An 18833-nucleotide genomic window follows, 5' to 3' on the forward strand; every position below is an offset into this window, starting at 1 on the left:
TCCCTAGGTAAGAATGGATCCTTGAAGAAAATTCTCCACCTATTTATTCAGCAGACACCGTTCTGCTCAAGGCAGTGAGTGAGAGTGTTGTAGGGATTCAGGGATGGGCTCACAGTGCATATGTAAGGTGTCCATCCACAGGACAGGAAAGGACAGATTGTTGTTGTTCAGTCACTAAGTCGTGTCCAACTCTTTGTGATCCCATGGACTGCAACATGCAGGCTCCTCTGTCCTCCACTTGTTTGCTCAAACTCATGTCCATTGAGTCAGTGAGCAATCAACTACCTCATCCTCTGTCGTCCCCTTCTCTTCTCACCCACAATCTTTCCCAGTATCAAGATCTTTTTCAATGAGTCAGCTCTTTGCATCAGGTGGCCAAAGTATTGCAACTTAAGCTTTAGCATCAGTCCTTCCAATGAATATTCAGGGTTGATTTCCTTTAGGATTTACTGGTTTGATCTCCTTCTTGTCCAGTGGACTCCCAAGAGTCTTCTCCAGCATCACAATTTGAAAGCATCAGTTCTTTGGTGCTCAGCCTTCTTTATGATCCACCTCTCGCATCTGTACATGACTACTGGAAAAACCATAGCTTTGACTATATGGACAAATATGAAACAGAAAAAGAAGTAGAAAAGGTGGAAGAAGAAGGGAGATTAAACATGCCTTTTTGTGATGTTACTTTGTCCACAAAGATCTGTCTAGTCAAGGCTATAGTTTTTCCAGTAGTCATGTATGGATGTGAGAGTTGGACTCTAAAGAAAGCTGAGCACCAAAGAATTGATGCTTTTGAACTATGGTGTTGGAGAAGACTCTTGAGAGTCCATTGGACTACAAGGAGATCCAACCAGTCCATCTTAAAGCAGATCAGTCTTGGGTGTTCGTTGGAAGGATTGATGTTGAAGCTGAAGTTCCAATACTTGGGTCACCTCATGCGAAGAGCTGACTCATTTGAAAAGACCCTGATGCTGGGAAAGATTGAGGGCAGGAGGATAAGGGGATGACAGAGGATGAAATGGTTGGATGGCATCACCGACTCAATGGACATGGGTTTGGGTGGACTCCGGCAGTTGGTGATGGACAGCAAGGCCTGGCGTGCTGCAGTTTGTGGGGTCGCAAGGAGTCAGACACGACTGAGTGACTGAACTGAACTAAACTTTGTGATGTTGATCTCATTGTCTTTGGTTTAGTTGACTCTTTCTTCACACGTTGTCATAATTCCTAGCTATTTCTCTTTTAGCACTGTAGCCAGATGAAGCACTATCAGAATGAAGAGCCACAAAAACTCCCCACGGATCTGGAGGGTGTGTGGGCATGGTCAGTGATCATTTCCTCTTGTTTGGACTGAGTGTTGGGAGAGACCTGATGAAAGTGGCCTGAGAAGCTAGTAACATGGAGTTTCCATCTCTGGGATGAAGAAATTTGTGAGGTTGAGTCCTGGGATGCTTCAACATGAAAAAATCAGGAAAATGGGGATGAACCAGCAAGAGGTAAGAGGAAATATGTGATATAATTATGTCCTAAAGGCCAAAGGAAGAAAGAGTTAAAAGAAATAGTGACCTCCTAGCTTAATGCCAGCTTCCCTGGTGGCTCAGTCAGTAAAGAATCTACCCACAAGGCAGGAGGCAACCTGCAATGCAGGAGATAGAGGTTCAATCCCTGGGTCAGGCAGATCTCCTGGAGAAGGAAACAGCAGAGCACTCCAGTGTTTTTACCTGGGAAATCCCATGGACAGAGGAGCCTGGTGGATTACAGTCCCCAGGGTCACAAAAGTCGGACAGGGCTGAATGACTAAACCACCACCACTTTAATGGCGCTGACAGCTCAAGAGGAGACCTGAGAAATCAAGCTTGGATTCAATTGTTAAGGCAAGAAACCAAAGCCTGACTGGAAAATAAAAGAAAGTAGAGACAATGATTATAGACATCCCTTTTGAAAAGAAACCTTTGAACATAAAGAAGACATTCATTGTTTGAAAGGTTAAGTTCTCAATTACCTGATCATTTTAATGCCACAGAATAATCGCCTCCCTCCAGGCCTATAGGTTTGCAGTTTTCTAGAACAACAGTGGTTAACATTGGTTGCACTTCAGCTCAGGGCCAGGCACCCTTATAACCTTGTATACACATTTTTTTCATTTATTGAATCCTTCTAGCCCTTGTCAACTACAAATTGGCACTTGCCAAGGGCATTTGCCATCTACCTCTGTGGAGATTGAACCCTGTGCTGCCACAGCTATTGACCCTTAACCCACCCTGAAGAGAGTTCAGGGTGGAGCGTGAGGCAGTCCGTGCTCCAGGGAAACTGATGGAACAGGTCTTTACATAGTTAAATATTCTCAGACACTGATTTCATGACCCCAATCCTTGCATCTCTTCATATCTTGAAAAGCAGTATATCCTTGCATGGTGGCATCAGCTTCTCATGAGTAGCAGAAAACCTTTCATAAAATAAGTGCTTGATTGCACTGAACTCCCCCTTCACCAAATTTTATATATTGACCTCCCACCACCACCTCTTTGGAGCAGTCTCTCAGAGCTATCTAAGATGCTGTCTCCCGGGCTGCAGTCCTCATTTTGCTCCAAATAAAACTTAACTCACAACTCTCACATTGGACATCTTTTTTCAGTTGACACCCTTTATGTTTAAGTAACTGCTAATCAGTAAAGCCTTACACAGATGAGGAAATGGGAGCACAGAGAGCTTCAGTAGGTCAGCAAAAACAGTATGGCTGGGAAGAGGTGGACCTAGAACTCAATACAGCTGGACCGGCCCAAGCTGTAGCCCATGTATTACCCTGTTGCCAGACTCGGTCCTTGGGTAGCACCAGAATTTGAAACCCTGGGCTCTTTCTTCCAGTTCTTGTTTTGCTGGCCACCACTCAATTCCAGCACTCAGCATTCCAGGACAGAGGGAACAGGAAGCTGGCCAGAGCCCCACTTTACCGTGCCCTCAGCATTCAGGAATCTCACACCTTGGTCTCCTGCTGTCTGTCTCTTCTATTGAACTTCCTAGACCACAGCCACCTCCGCCTGTGATGGGTGGAAAGCTGGAGTGATGGTAGTGGGCAAGGTAAGAGGAGCCTGGGAAGGCCTGAGGCGGAGTCAGGCTGCTGGAAGAAAACGGGCAATGTCCCTTGAGCCTCATGTTTCTAGCAACAAAGCCCTTTGTTGGAACTGGATCTAGGCTCCAAGGCCACTATTCCTCCTGCTCTTCCTGCTTTACCTGCCCCAGGATAAAACTGAACCAGGAAAAGAAGACCTAGGTCTTGGGGTCAGGGAAGGTCTTTGAGAGCATGGAGTGGGTTCTGCCTAGCAAGAACTGGCTAGAAAAACCCCTCTAGAAAAGTTTGTCTTACCTTCATCCTGCTCCACCTGCCCCACCACTGACCACCTGCATGTTTAAGAGCTTAAATACCGGGACTTCCCTGGTGGTCTAGTGGTTAGGAATCTGCCTGCCAATCCAGAGGACACAGGTTCAATCCCTGGTCTGAGAACTAGGATCCCACAGTCTGAAGAGCAACTAAGCCCACACACCACAGCTCCTGAAGCCCATGCACCCTAGAGCCTGTGCTCCACAACAAGAGAAGCCACCACAATGAGAAGCCCATGCCCTGCAGCTAGAGAGGAGCCCACTCACCACAACTAGAGAAAGCCCTCACGCAGCAACGGAGACCCAGCACGGCGGAAAAACAAACAAACAAACAAAAACACTTAAAGATTCATGTTATCAGGCCACTGCTTAGCTAGTCAGAAAAACAAGCCAAGCTGTCTCACTTTGAGAAAGAGGACTGTGGATCTACAGATTGTTTTGTGGTTGAATTACAACCAGCCCTCCTTTCTCTTCCCACTCTGTTTTCCATGCCTTTACTTAAGCCCTTCTCAGAAATTTTTGTGTCCTCCTCTGCCTTCCCTGGGACTTCTCTGATAGCTCAGCTGGTAAAGAATCCACCTGCAATGCAGGAGACCTTGGTTTGACTCCTGGGTTGGGAAGATCCCCTGGAGAAGGGATAGGCTACCCACTCCAGTGTCCATGGGCTTCCCTGGTGGCTCAGACAGTAAAGAATCCGCCTGCAATGTGGGAGACCTGGGTTCAGTCCCTGGCTTGGGAAGATGCCCTGGAGGAGGGCATGGCAATCCACTCCAGTATTCTTGCCTGGAGAATCCCCATGGACAGAGGAGCCTGGCAGGCTACAGTCCATGGGTCGCAGAGTAGGAGACCACTGAGCAACTAGGCACACACACACACACACACTGCCTTTCCCGGTAGATTTTACACTCCCTGGGAATTAACATTCTGCCATGTTCCTCTCTCCATCTTCCACACCCATATCTGGTATCTCACTGTATCATTCAGAATGTCTCAGCTAAAGTAACAGAAAAACACTCAAATAGATCTAAACTAATGGACAGTTTGTTATCTTCCCATAACAAGAAGTTAGAATGTCTCAGGGCTGAGGAATGACACAGCTCAAAGACATCAGCAATGTCCCAAGGTCTGTCTGTCTTTGTCCTCTGCCAGCCTCAGCATGTTGGCTCACAACCTGGGTTGACCCTCTTCAAGGTGACAGGCATGCTATTACTCACAGACACATACCCTCCTCAAGGTGACAAGCATGCACAGAAGCTGTACATGACACTCACAGACATGGCAGCTTCCAGTGGCAACTCTGAAAAAAATGAGGAAACCTTTATCGAAAGCTCCCAGAGCAAACATTTCCTCCCCATCCTTGACAGAAACAGGGTTATATGCCCACTTCCAAACTAAGTACTGGCTTAGAGAATGGACTTCCCATCAGCTTTTACCCTTGAGTTGGAAATTGGATGGAGTTTTCTGGGGACATTGCTACATGGAAGAGTGTATACACCTGGAAAAAAATCAGATTCTACTAGCAAGAAAGAAGTTGGGAGTGGGGGAGGTGTGAGGATCAATTTGGTGAATGCAGCCTACAGTGTCTGATCAAATAACGCATGATAGTGATGTCTACTGAATTTCATCCCACCCTAGCTTGACTTATTTCATCAGTTCTGCTAACAAAGCGGTGAGGGGATAGGACTAAGGTCAGACAGACTCTGATGATGAAAGGGAAGGGAACATGTAGAAATTGGGAGCATGAGGCATTGCCCTGCTGCCTACAATGCAGTATGACGTCTAACAAGGGATGAACAAGAAGCCAATCCAGAAGACCCACCACATAGGAAGCATCATATTAGGTTCCCACACACATCATCCTATTTAATTCTCATCAAAGTCCTTCATAAAATACAAACTATAGCTCTCCTATTACAGATAAATCAATCAAGGCTCAGAGAACTTGGGTAACTTGTCATGGGTTCCTTGGCTTGTGACTACCTTCCCACAAGGCTCAAGTCTCCAAGGGATTTATAGGGACAGAGCCCCAGGTGAGCAAATACCTTGTTATGATCTGAGGCTTTGGAACCCACATGTCTGTGAAGTTTCCTGGTGAGGTAGACCATGTGTGAGCCCCAAAGGCTTGTTCAGGCTTCTAGCCTAAGGCTTAGGAGAAAAGCAGCCCAGTTGAGCCCCTTTGTCCAGAGCCAGTGCTTCTCAAATGTTTCTACTGAGGTACGTCCAATGGCAGAGAAGGGGGACACAGGTTAGGGTTGTAATCACAAGAGATCTGTGCTGATACAAAGCAGACTTCTGCAAGTCAGTGAGGCTGGGGAAGATCCTGGAAAGCTCCCCTTCACCTCACTGCTAACTGGCCTATGACTTCATGGGGCAAAGAGCGAGAGCAGCCTCCTCACCCAGACCCAACTTCAGAAAAAGAGAAAATGCAGAACAGAAGCAATACTAGAAAGAAGAGAAGATTTTCATGAACGAGCTAAAAGAGTAAGCCATGGTACGAGAGATCACCTTGGAAAATTGGGCCTACTGGAGCAAGATCTAGTGGGGTGTGAGCTTCTGGAAGTGGTTCAGTCTTCACCAGAGACTAGAAGAAAGGAGAAGTTGTCAGTATGAGAATGAGTGGAGACCAGAGGAGCCAGGGAAGACTCAACAGCTGGTGGCCTGCAGGGCTCAGCCTCCAGAGACTGAGTTCTGGGGGTCCCAGTAGGCTTTCCTCCATGTTGTCTTCCCTCTCCTCCTCAAAGTGTATCTGACCTGGGGTCTACCCAGGTTGCTCAACTCTGGCTGGGAGAGCCCTCAGTCTGCATGTGACCATTCAAATAGGCCCACCCACCACCCAGCCTCACTACCTAGCCCCGGTAGAGGTGGGTGGATTCCAGAAAAGCAAAGAATTGCTCAAAACTCTGAGATGGAAATGTCTACCCATTGGTTTTAATTGCAGTAAGATGGGCTCCTTGTGACTGACTGCCTGCCTCCAGGAGCCTTCCCAAGTTCCAGGTGGAAAATAAGCCAGAGTGAGGGACTGTCCGAGCCTAGAGCAAAACAACTTGAAAATGTACCATTTCTCTTCTCTACAAAATACAGAAAACCTTAGAAGTGGGGAAGAGAGAACATGCCACCCTACCTACTTGAGCTCCCCATGGGGAGACAAGACGAGCAGCAGATGTGGCTGAGAATTCTCCCCACCATCCAGGCCACCTTTCACCTCTATGCTTCCACTTTTGATCCTCCTGGGATGGCTGCTTCATTGGGATGGATGAAGCCAGTGGGGAATGAGGTCGGCTTAGCCAGCAGTGAAAGGGACCCTCTCCATATCAGCAACCTCTGTGGAGGAATGGGTTGACAAGCTGGATGCCACAAGTAAACAGATACTGAGAAAGACAAATATCATATGATATCATTTATACGTGGAATCTAAAATAATGGTATGAATGAACTTATTTACAACACAGAAATAGCATCACAGATGTAGAAAACAAACTTACCCACCCAGGGCAGGGGTGGCAGGGAGAGTGTGGGGCAGGGATAAATTGAGAGATTGGAGAGGACATATACACATTACTATATATATTATAAGGGCTTCCCTAGTGGCTCCTGCAATGCAGGAGACCCAGGAGACATGGGTTCAGTCCCTAGATCAGGAAGCTGGAGGAGGGCATGGCTACTCACTCTGATATTCTTTTCTGGGGAATCCCATGGACAGAGGAACCTGGTGGGCTTCAGTCCATAGGGTTGCAAAGAGCTGGACAAAACTGAAGTGACTGAGCACACACACACGTATATACTATAAAATAGATAACTGACTGGATCTACTGTGTAGCACAGGGAACTCTATCCAATACTCTGTAATGACCTGTATGCACAAAGAATCTAAAAAGAATGGATAGATGTATATGTGTAACTGACTCACATTGCCGTACAGCAGAAACTAATACAACATTTTATTGGGTTGGCCAAAAGATTCATAAGATCTTATGGAAAAACTTGAACAAACTTTTTGGCCAACCCAATAAATCAACTATACTTCAATAAAAAATTAAAAACTAACAGACACGATAAAGCCAGATACTTTCTTCTCACTAAGCTCTGCATGAGGAGATTGTCTGCATGATTTGAAACAAGCTAGAAACCTTTTTCTCAAAACAAGATGTACTTGACATTGAGGATGTTTTTGACCAGAATTCTGGGTGGAAGGTAAGACACTGGGGAGAGGAAGGCTGAGGAGTAGCGAATTGGCCCAGCAAGACCTCTCCTCATGAGAAATGGCACAGCCAGAGAACCAGAACTGGACAGCACTTTCCAGGGCTGTGGGGTCAGGCAGAAGGTCAAACGGAGAAAGTATTAGAGCCCAAAAAGTCCAGAGAGCATGTGGAGACTTGTTGGGGAGGGGCGGGGGGGGGGGGGGAGATGAATGGGTGCTATTGACCTGCTGTAAAAATTTCAGTAAAATGACCCACTTCAGAAAAGGCTAAGTATGGTTGGATTCTTGTGGAAATATGGATCTGATATGAGGTTCTTGGAGGAGAATCAAGAGGGTCAGGAAGAGAAAACAGTAAGAACATAAGGGTAAGAAGCAAGGATTTCTATGGAGAAATCAGGCTTACTCAGTCCTGGAATTGAGGTGTGAGTACATTTCACTTAAATCTCCAAAGGGCCTGTGTGTACTGAGTTGCTTCAGTCATGTCTGACTTTTTGTGACTCTATGGACTGTAACCTGCCAGGCTCCTCTGTCTGTGGAATTTTCCGGGCAAGAATACTGGAGTGGGTTGCCATGCCCTTCTCCAGGAGATCTTCCCCACCCAGGGATCGAACCCTCATTTCTCACATCTCCTGCATTGGCAAGTGGGTTCTTTACCACTAGCGCCTCCCCAAAGGGCATGGAGGCCCAAGGGACATGTGGGTTATCTGCATATAATAATGCCGAACTAGCGGGATAGCTGTGAGGATCAAACCAGCTCTCTCTCATTCATTCATCAGCGATCCTTAGCACTTCCTGGGTGCTCACTACGTGTCACACTCTGTTCAAAGCCCTTGACACCCCTTCCTTCCTGCATCCTGATGAGACAGAAGGCTGTTGTCATTTTCCCCAGTGGACAGACACCTCCGAGAGGCGGAAGGACTCACCAGCGTCACATATCTCGTGGGCTCTGAATCCAGACCTGTCCTCATTCGCTTTTAACCACTAGGCCTCTGTGTGTCTGACACAGGTCAGTCATTAGAGATGCAAACAAGGAAAATACAGACATGGGGTTTGCCCTAAGGCTCTCATAGGCTGACGAGAGCAAAATGTAGGAAGCTTCTGGACATAGTATCCCTTTACCAACATCAGGGATTATCTCTTTAAAACGGATGTGCTACCCACATAATGGTTGCCAGAGATGATACTCAAAATATTTGATAGATATTATGATACAAGCCCCAGCCAATCAGAACTGAAGCCAAATCTTTGGTCCAGCCTCACCAGGATGACACCAGTGACAGCCCACCACTGTCACAGTCCCAGACAGCTAGTCTGACAATGAAATGCTTCCTCCTCAGGCCGGAAGGGGTGTCCCTGGAGAAGAACAAGGAATGCATATTTCCAGATACAGCTCATGTCTGGTGGTGGCATAAGGGGTAGGGGGATGGTTAGGTTGAGGGGAAGCAAGGAGATTTTTAAGGGAAGAGGAAAACTGTTAGGAACCCAGAAGCAAAACCAGCTTGCCAAAAGGAAATTCGCAAAAACCTATTGGCTGAAAGAAAATTAACCAAAAATTCAGCTTTATAAAATCATCCAGAGAAGATATAGTTTTCCTTTGAGAGGCCTTTCATTCATTTTCAATTCTGTTCAGCAAAATCTAAGAGCTAGATAGTTGTCAGCACAGGCAGAGCCTTATCTTAGGCTCCTGGACCAGGGCAGAATGCAGAGCACTGTTTTCCAGGGATTGGAAAAATCACAGGTTCACTCTTGGCCGCCTTGAGCTCCAGTCCCCCCTGGCTTCTGTGCTGGTACTCTTGAGACTCTGGGTGAACGGCAGTGATGACATGTTTAATGAAAGGTAAATATTTATGGTCAGTCTCCAGCAGATGTACTCGGTGGGTGGGTGGGTCAGTGGGTGAGTGAGTGGGTCAGTGAGGGCATCAGCACAGAAGCTGGGATCTCACCCGTGGTTATGCCATGGATCTCACCCGATACGTTGCTGTATGCCTAAACTTGACCCTTTTGTTGTTCTGACACCAGGGCAGGTAGGAAACCACACACTTAAGATACCATCAGCAACTCCAGGAGCACTGCTGTATGCTTGGAGCTGGAACAACTGCCCTTGTGTTGTTCTGAAAATTCCCAGGTCTTCCCTGATGACTCAGTGGGTAAAGAATCCACCTGCAATGCAGGAGACACAGGAGACATGGGTTCGATCCCTGGGTCAGGAAGATCTCCTGGAGAAGGAAATGGCAACCCACTCCAGTATTCTTGCCTGGGAAATCCCAAGGACAGAGGAGTCTGGCAGGCTACAGGCCACGAGGTCACAAAAATTGAACATGACTTAGCGACTAAACCATAACCATTACCATCGGGGAGGCCCAGCACAGCCAGGCAGTCTCCTGGGACATTGCTGGCATCTAGTGGAAAGACGGGGGAGCAGATGGTATACAGATACAGCACTCACAGACAAAGGAGGGTCCCAAGGAGACTCCATCCTCTACTGCAGGTTTACATTCAACAGCCCGTGCTCTAGCAAGAGTGGTACTAGCAAAAAGAGGAGCCAAAGGAATGGAAAGATGCCGCTCCAATTCACCCGCAAGAATCGTTCTCAACACCATCAGACCCAACACCCTCTTTGTACTATGTATCCTTAGCTTTTGTCCCCTTTGTGTCATGCTGTGCTAAGACGCTTCAGTCATGTCCAACTCTGCGACCCTATGGACTGTAGCCCACCAGGCTCCTACATCCATGGGATTCTCCAGACAAGAAAACTGGAGTGGGTTGCCATGCCCTCTTCCAGGGTATCTTCCCAACCCAGGGATCAAGCCTGCATCTCTTACAGCTTACATGCAGTTTCTTTACCACTAGCACCATCTGGGAAGCCTTTTGTCTCCTCTACTACTCTAAAATTAAATTCATTGACAATAAAATCAGTTATGCACATTATTATGAAAATTAATGTAATGTCATAACGATTAATATAATACAAAGGTGAAAATATAGTAGCATATGGTTTTTTTTTTAATGTGTTTCAATATGTAGATATTCACACATGAACAAATTAGGACAGGCAATTGGGTCACATGTTTGCACTTACACAAAATGATTAAGTGTGAATTTAAGAAAAGTATAACTGTCAGAAGCCATTCTATACAAGAAGTGCAGGAAAATAAAAGAGGAGAAATATGGGTAGGGGCTAGAATAAATCCTTTTATTTGAATAATTAATAACAGACCACCCTAATTATTAGTACATGATAGGAGAAAAGAGGAAATGACCTTACTGAAAGAGGAAAGATGTGTTTTACATTTGGGCCAATGAAGAATAAAAACAAGAAAAACAGTTGAAATTTGGGTTGCAAAACACCCCCCAGTGTTGCTGTCACTGTATGAGCTTTATCAGCAGGACATGGTGCCTAGTTCAACAAAGGTTGGTTGGCAAGTGAGTAAATGCCATTTGATTGAGAAAACTGCCATCTGATTGATGTATAACTCAAGTAGTCTGCTTAAAATTGAGGCTCTCATTACCAGTAGGCACTTTATGTACATTACTTAATTCTTATAACTGTGCAAGGAATTCATTTGGGCTTCCCTGGCAGTTCAGACAGTAAAGAATCTACCTGCAATCTTGGAGACCCAGGTTCAGTCCCCAGGTCAGGAAGGTCCCCTGGAGGAGGGAATGGCACTCCAGTATTCTTGCCTGGAGAAGCCCCATGGACAGAGGAGCCTGGTGAGCTATAGTCCATGGGGTCACACAGAGTCGAACACAACTGAGCTACTAACACACACACAAAGCATTCATTTATGATCTTCATTTAACAGAGGTGAAACCCCAGATTTGGGAAATTAAATAAGTAACACAGTCAAACTTTTGGTAGAATGTGGCAGAGCCAAGATTTGAATGCAGCTGCATCTGATTTGAATCTCATACCCACCCTAGCAGGTAGATGGATAGAAATAGGAATTGTTTCCACTTTGCTTTTGAGGGACCTGAAGCCGAGAGAAGTGATGTGACTTGCTAAATGTCTTACAGCTGGAGTGTAATGTCCTTGTCCTGGCTGCAAATCTGTGTCTTCTCTAACTTTTCCATCATATCCTGGGATATTTATCCTATCTTGTTTAGGGATCTCAGAAATCAGCTGTGATCTTAAGCAAATTAAACTCTACTGGCAGGATATAAGCATGGTAATTTATCAGCTGTTTCATAATGGAGACCAGAAATGTAAATGTCACTTTGGCATTTAGTTAAGATCTGTGCTCAGTATGGGAACAATTAGCTAACAGACTGCAAATAAATTCTGTGATTACTTAGGCCTGGGATAGTGACTTGTTACAAAGCCACTCTTGGAGATGAGGGTGATCTGGCTTGAACATCTGTCATCAAATTGATAGCTGGGTTTGATCCTGCATGGTGGGCTGAGCTATAGTGCCGTCCCCCTTCACCAGTCCTCAAGCATCCTTCCTAAGTTTGCATGCTGGGTCTTAGGTCCCAAGGAATGGAAAATCTTTTTCCTATCAAGGATACACAAGAATGAGGCATTTCATGGGGACAGACCGCTCTCTGAAATCTATAAGAACCAATGTTAAGGTTCTTTGACCTGTTTCTCTAAGTAGCGACTATGAGATAATACAATGAAGCCTAGGTGGTAACCAAATTCTCCTACTCCGAGAATGGTGGGAGTACTCTGATGGTTGGGAGTGTGAGATGGCACAATTATTTCAAAGTTCTGGAGAACTTTTCTTACAAAGTTAAAAATGTTCTCACTCTGTTACTCAGCAACTTTACTCCTGGGCATCTATCCAAGAGAAAAAAAAAAAAAAACATTCACAAAAAGAATTGTAAAAGAAATTTCACAGAAATTATGAAATGCTTCTCCAAGCTTCATAATAAACTTTCATAATAACCCCCCAAACTGGGAGCAACTTGAATGCCTACCAACAGGTGAATGGAGAAACATATTTGTGTTATATTAATATAATAGAGCAATGTTGTTGTTGTTCAGTCGCTAAGTCATGTCCGACTCTTTGCGACCCCATGGGCTCAGCATGCCAGGCCTCCCTGTCCCTCACTATATCCCAGAGTTTGCCCAAGTTCATGTCCATTGAATCAGTGATGCTATCCAACCGTCTCACTCTCTTCCATAGAGCAATACTCAACAGTTACAAAAAGAAATAAACTACTCATACAAGGCTTCCCTGTCGGCTCAGAGGTTAAAAGCATCTGCCTGCAATGCGGGAGACCTGGGTTCGATCCCTGGGTTGGGAAGATCCCCTGGAGAAGGAAATGGCAACCCACTCCAGTATTCTTGCCTGGAGAATCCCATGGATGGAGGAGCATGGTGGGCTACAATTCATAGAGTTTGCACAGAGTCTGACACCACTGAAGTGACTAAGAAGCAGTCCACAGGGTCGCAAAGAGTGGGACACGACTGAGCGACTTCACTTTCACTCATACAAGTAACAACAGAAATGTATCTCTATAGCATTTGTTGAGTAAAAGGACCTATCCATACATAAATAACCATCTAATTGACTCCAATAATGTAAAGTTCTAGGACAGGCAGAACTAAGTTATAGTGATAGGAATCAGAACATTGATCTCTGCTGTGGGTGGGAAGCCACTGACTGGAAAGAAACAAGGATATTTTCTGTGGCAAGGAAAATGTTCAGTATCTTGACACTGGCAGTGGTTATACCAGTTATGCCAAAATTCATCAGACTGTACACTTAAAATGAGTTTGTTTTATTGTGTAAAAATTACATTCTAATTTTTAAAATGAAACCTAAGATTGTTTCAGCTACTGGGGGAACATAACTGTGTTCTGTTTCTATTTCTGCCTTCTCTTCCACTTTGTTTTCCATGCCTTAGGCCTTAAACCGTCAGGAATCATACAGTCAATCCTTAGTGGAAATAACTGGGAGTTGGGGGCTGGGACGGTGGGATCCATTGTAGTCTAGTAGTTAAATAATAGTCAACCCATGGTTCTAGGAATTAGATTCAGCAGCTTATGGATCATTTTTTTTTTTGCACTCAGTTGGGTGTTGGTTATGGTATGCAGGATCTAGTTCCCTGACCAGGGATCCAACCTGGGTTTCCTGCATTGGGAGTGCAGAGTCTTAACCATTGGCCCACCATCTGGGAAGTCCCCAGATTTTTTATTAGAGTATAGTTGATTTATAATGTTGTGTTAGTTTCAGGTGTTAGTTTCAACAGAGTGATTCATATATATATCTGAATATATATATTTCAATATATATTGGAATATGGCTTCCATATATATATATATATATATATATATATATATCTTCCCTGGTAGCTCAGTGGTAAAGAATTTGCCTGCAATGCAAGAGACCTGGGTTTGAGCCCTGAGTTGGGAAGATCCCCTGGGAGAGAGCATGGCAACTCACTCCACTACTCTTGCATGGAGAATTCCATAGACAGAGGAGCCCGGTGGGCTACAGTCCATAGGGTTGTACAGAGTCTGACACCACTGAAGTGACTAAGAAGCAGCAACAGCAGCACACACATATATATAATATCCTTTTATATTATGTATAATATTCTTTTTCAGATTCTTTTCCCTTATAGGTTATTACAAAATATTGAGTATAGTGCTATACAGTAGGTCTTTACTGGTTATCTATTTTATATATTATCTATTTTATATATATTAGTCGCTCAGTCATGTCCAACTCTTTGCGACTCTGTGGACTGTAGCCCACCAGGATCCTCTGTCTATGGGATTCTCCAGGCAAGAATACTGGAGTAGGTTGCCATGCCCTCCTCTAGGGGATCTTCCTGACCTGGGGATTGAACCTGGGTCTCCCACATTGCAGGCAGATTCATTATCATCTAAGCCACCATTTTATATATAGTAGTATGTATATGTTAATCCCAAACTCCTAATTTATCCCTCCCCCAAATTTCCCCTTTGGTAATCAATCACAAGTTTGCTTTTCATGTCTGGGAGTCTTTTTCTTTTTTGTAAATATGTTTGTTTGTATCATTTTTTTAGATTCTACATTTAAGTGATATCATATGATATTTGTCTTTTTCTTATTTACTTCACTTAGTATGATAATCTCTAGCTGCCTCCATGTTGCTTCAAATGGCATTATTTCAGTCTTTTATATGGCTGAGTAATATTCCATTGTATGTATGTACCCCATCTTCTTTATCAATTCAAATATCAAATATTTTTGAAGCACATTAAATGCTTGCTGTCACCTCCCTGCAAAATGCGACTTGAATATGCCTGTCCTGAATACGCCTTGTTCAAGGAATGAGCCCTGAGCACATGCAGGAGACTTTCAGGGGAGGAGACCATGCAAAGTCAGTGCATGAAGAGGGAAGGAGAAGGCAGATTCTAGCATCTGCTTTCGGAGACTCTAGGGCCTCCTCTTATCCATAGTGACATCGCAGGCTAGTTAGCCCACTGGGGCCTGGTGCAGCTCATGCAACAACCACAGGGCTGGGCTCCAGTGGGAGTCCGTGGTGGCGTTTACAGGCAAGCGGCTGGGGCTGACCAGAATCTAAGGACTTTAATAAAGCTACCACCTCACAAAGCTGATTGTCCCTACATAACCCATCGTGTTTACATGGAGTTTGGCCCTAGATCTGCTGAGGTCATTGCACGTTCAGAAATGTGAACATCAGTCAACAGTTCAGAAACCAGTTATCCTGACCTTTGCATTAAACTGGCTATGCTCTTCCAGTAAGACAGATGATTGAAAGGAGAGAGGAGGGAGAGGTTGGGTAGAAATGTAAAGGGAAGATGCTGACAGCATCTATGCTTGCTTCTTCATCTATTCTCTAATTCTACAACAAATACTCGTCACATGTCAGGCTCTGGTGGGCTCAGTTTCAAGAATGAATACAACAGGGTTCCTGGCCTCAAGGAACTCCAAATCCTGCAAAGCCATAATGGACCAATTGGAATACAGTGTGACATGTTTCACACACACTCACTCACTCACACACACACAGACAGAGTGCCAGCTCTGCCTGACAGCACTGGGGAGGCCTTCACGGTTGGGGAGACACATCGACTGGATCATAAGGACAAGTAGGAGTGTAAGAATATTCCAGGAAGCATGCATGTGAATCTACAATTATCTCAAAAAAAAATTTTTTTAAGTTTAATTTTAAAAACTAAAAAAAAAAAAAAGGGAAAATTTGAGGAAGAAGGAATAGCAAGTACAGGCAGAGACATGGAAACATCATGTTTTGGTTGCAAGCGGGGACAAAAGTCAGCCAGCGAGCCTCAAAGGCCCTCGCTGAGTCTTCCAGAGTTCCTGATCTCTAGGAGTCCTTCATTAACTGGCCCACTGGCTCTGGGTTCAGCAGGTCTGGGGCCTCAGCTGAACACCCTAGCTCCGTCCACATAGGAGCAAGACTTGTAGGCTCAACTTCAGACCCACGGACTGGGATTGAAAACAGGAAATAGAATTAAATTTATGTGAAAGCGCCAGATGAACATCTGTTAGTTCAGGTCCCCCACTTCCTTGGTCACCCCAGCCAGAAGCAACCTCTTCCTCCTCTGGTCTCCCATAAGCTACTCTGAAATATGAATTAATAGCATAATAGTTAACAGTGTCAGGCTTCCCTAGTGGCTCAGACAGTAAAAAATCTGCCTGCAATGTGGGCAACCAGGATTCAATCCCTGGGTCAGGAAGATCCCCTGGAGGAGGGCATGGCAACCCACGCCAGTATTCTTGCCTGGAGAATTCTATGGACAGAGGAGCCTGGCGGGCTACAATCCATGGGGTCACAAAGAGTCAGACAAGACTAAGCAACTAACACTTTGTCACTTTGTCTAACAGCGTAGACTCTGGAGCCAGATTTTCTGGCTTTGAATCCCAGCTCTGTGTTTGCCAGCCGTGTGATCTGGAAAAAGTTACTTTCTGCTGTGTGCTTCAATTTCCTTATCTGTAAAATGGGGATAAAGTTGATCCCTATGAATTAATACATGCAAAGCCCTTAGAACACTGCCTGGCACATTGTAAATGTCCTTTAAGTGTTATTGACTATTGTTAAGGATAACACTACCATTTATTGAGCACTCACTACTATGAGCACAGTGTGAGGACTTTTACACACCTCATCATGGGGCAGCTGTGAGACCCCCTGGTGTCTGAGCAAGACCAAGTCACAAATGAGGTGTCTTTAGGGAGGAAACCACTGCTTCCTCTCCTGTACCAACTGTTCTTCCCTGTCACCTAACTCATATATAAGCTGTGTTTGATCCTGAATCAGCATAAACCTTCTGAAGGATACAAATCATCTCCAAGATGCCAGCGGCTCTCATATCAATGGGCTGTTGATGGCGGCTCCCTCATTGTCTCCCATGGGGATAGCCGTGCCCGTGACCCCAGACACCCAGCAGAATCTGAGATCCTGAACTCTTGTCTGCACCCCGCACCCAACTTTCTCCAAGATCTTGGGAAGCTTTATAATCCCAGTTCTTGCTACCTAGCTCACCTTCATATTCAGAAGCTCTCTCTACTTCCTATCAGACCTGATCTATGTAGCAAACTTAGCAAATGGAGAAAGAATTTTCCTTCCCCCTTCAGACCCTGTAAAACAAGGACAGACAATGCAGCCCTGTGACAAACATCACTGGCATATAACCATATTCCCCAAAAAGCCCTTCTTCAGGCTGTGTCCCCATCCTTCCCTGTGACTCACTGCACAATTGCTCCCACCCAGGGGAACAACCACACTGCTGGCCTCTTAGCCTCTGAGAGGTTCAGTAGCTGCAGAAAGATCAAACTGTCCCTCGTTTGACCCCATCCACAACTGGTTGGCTTCAGGCTTCAATAATTCAATATTAACTTGCCTGCACCTCCTTAGGGTCAGGCATGTGGTGGGCTTGAGCCCAGACCTCAAAGTTCCAGGTTCGTCTGATTTCTAGAATCAGCTTAAGCAAGACAGATGGCTGCATGGCACAGCTGGGACCAGGAGGGCCTAGGTGCCCCCCATCATAGGGGATTGGGGGGTGCCTTTATGCTTGCAGAACTACGTTTGTTCTCTAAGAGCTGGGCCATGACTGCCCAAGAATAACCTATCATTTCCCTTCACCCAAATTAAGCAGGCACATTCCCAGGTGGTGCTAGTGGTAAAGAACCCGCCTGCCAATGCAGGAGACATAAAAAACATGGGTTCAATTCCTGGGTAGGGAAGATCCCCTGGAGAAGGAAATGGCAACCCACTCCAGTATTCTTGCCTGGAGAATCCCATGGACAGATGAACCTCAGGGACTATAGCCACACGACTGAAGTGACTTAGCACATACACATACAATGATTAATAGGTACCCCGTGCGTGCATGCATGCTAGGTCACTTTTTAGTCAAGTCCGACTCTTAGTGACCCTACGGACTGTAGCCCACCAGGCTCCTCTGTCCATAGGATTCTCCAGACAAGAATACTGGAGTGGGCTGCCATGACCTCCTCCAGGGGATCTTCCCCATCCAGGGATCAAATACACTTCTCCTTTCTCTCCTGCATTGGCAGACAGGTTCTTTACCACTAGCACTACCTGGGAAGCCCCAGGGCTACCTGAAAAACAACATCTCTTTACAGCCTCCCTGAAACATGCTCCCAGCACACTGGTGCTGTCCTGTCCAACCCAGTGTCAAATCCAAAGCTGAACCCATCATGAACACCAGATGGTTCCAGTCTCTGGAATTCAAGAGATGCTACAAACCACCTCAAGAGAGCTCTGCTTGTGTCCCTCTGTGCCCCTGTGGGGATTAATTCACTTAGGCTACAGCAGTGAAGGCTGATACTAAAGAAGAGAAAATGTTCCTTAGCTCAGTGACCAGATTTGAAAGATCCCCAGGACTTCACATTAGATTCAAACTTGAGAACCTAATTTGAAGTTGATTCAAACTATGAATCTAGCTATAAGAGCTATAGAACCTCCACTGTTCCACCGACTACCTGAACGTTATAAGTATTAACTCATTTACTTCTCATTAAAGTGTAGGAGACATTGGGAGAAACTGCAGAACTCAGAAGTTAGAAGTGGCAACAGACAGGCACTCAGGCGCTCACAAGGCTCCAGGGTCTGTGTTCCTGACCATAACATAATGTCTCCTGGATAGCTAGGAGGCCCGGTGGTGTGAGAGCTGACTGTGGGCATGGCCTGGAGGCTGATTATGGAGGGGTAAAAATCACCGTGGCAAAGGACTTTTCAGATCCTGCCGGAGGGTCACTTTGAAAGTATTTCTGAGGTAAGCCTGCCATCTAGTGGTAAAACAGCAGGTAGCAATTACCCTCAA

The sequence above is a fragment of the Bos grunniens genome, chromosome 3 (assembly GCF_055505025.1).
Source record: "Bos grunniens cultivar Pamir isolate PY7600 chromosome 3, Bosgru_T2T1.0, whole genome shotgun sequence".
Lineage (NCBI taxonomy): Eukaryota > Metazoa > Chordata > Mammalia > Artiodactyla > Bovidae > Bos > Bos grunniens.